Source organism: Galeopterus variegatus, unplaced genomic scaffold (assembly GCF_000696425.1).
Source record: "Galeopterus variegatus unplaced genomic scaffold, G_variegatus-3.0.2 Scaffold1924, whole genome shotgun sequence".
Classification (NCBI taxonomy): domain Eukaryota; kingdom Metazoa; phylum Chordata; class Mammalia; order Dermoptera; family Cynocephalidae; genus Galeopterus; species Galeopterus variegatus.
Genome location: NW_007728035.1, coordinates 219234 through 220220, shown reverse-complemented (window position 1 = coordinate 220220; position 987 = coordinate 219234). Strand labels below are relative to the sequence as shown.

The 987-nt window shown below is 40.7% G+C and overlaps 1 long non-coding RNA gene across 2 annotated transcripts in view; it reads right to left on the bottom strand.

Moving 5' to 3' along the window:
• Positions 1–242: 242 nt before the first annotated feature.
• The window catches only part of LOC103596056, a 19923-nt gene continuing 19178 nt past the window's right edge, over positions 243–987 (bottom strand). For both annotated transcript variants that reach the window (XR_551019.1, XR_551020.1), the window contains one exon: positions 243–484. This is a non-coding gene — a long non-coding RNA (uncharacterized LOC103596056). The remainder of the gene's footprint in view (positions 485–987) is intronic.

Genomic DNA, 987 nt, shown 5'->3' with positions numbered 1-987 from the left:
GTGATCTCGACCACTGCAGTCCAGTTGCTGCCCTCATTCAAAGGCTGTTCGTGAAGCTGGCTGGATGCTCTGATCAAGCACGAGACATGAGCAGCCCGGTTGTCACAGTACAGACACTCCTTGGTTGAATGTTGTATTATTTTCCCTGTCTTGGATTTGACACCAAGAACACTAAGTGACAAAAATCAAACTTTATTTTCCTCTGACCCATTAGCTAGAAAAAAAAGAACTCAAAGGGTTAATTCTGTGCAGTTTCACATTTACTTAGATAAAGAGGCAGGGAGGGGCCCTCTCTCCACAATTTTCTGGCCAATTAAAATTGGGCCAAAGTCTGCTGGGATGGTGACAGGTTGAATTGGGCACATACTAAAAGAGATGTTCCACTCAGTTGAGGACCTCTTGTGTAGCATTTTGAAGACAACACAATTCAAAACTAATAATTTCAGTGGCTTTTCTCATCTGCTGATCTTAATTTGTCCTTGTCCTAGAAGAAATAAAAATTTTAAAAGGAAGACACAAAACCAGAACAAACAACTATGGGGTTAACTTAATGATATCAGCTTCAATAGAATAGAGTGCACATAATATTCTATGCCCCAGCATTTTAGCAAATAATTCAAGGCTTTCTACTTTTTTGTACTTGTTCTCAAAAAACTATGTACATTCCATGTATGTTTTGTGACAACTTTATTGTTCATCGGTTTTAAGTGTAAAATTCAATGGTTTTTAGTAAATTTACAGAATTGTGCAACCATCACCAGGATCCACTTTAAAAACATTTCCATCACCCCCAAAAGATCCCTGATACCCATTTTTTCCTGCATATTTTAAAGTTATTTAAAATTTTTCATCAAAATTTTATATGACATTGGGGCTGGCCCGGTGGCGCACTGTGCTAGTGTGCCGCTTGGGAAGCGCGGCTGCGCTCCCGCCGAGGGTTCGGATCCCACATACAGACCGGTTCCCGCTCACTGGCTGAGCGAGGCA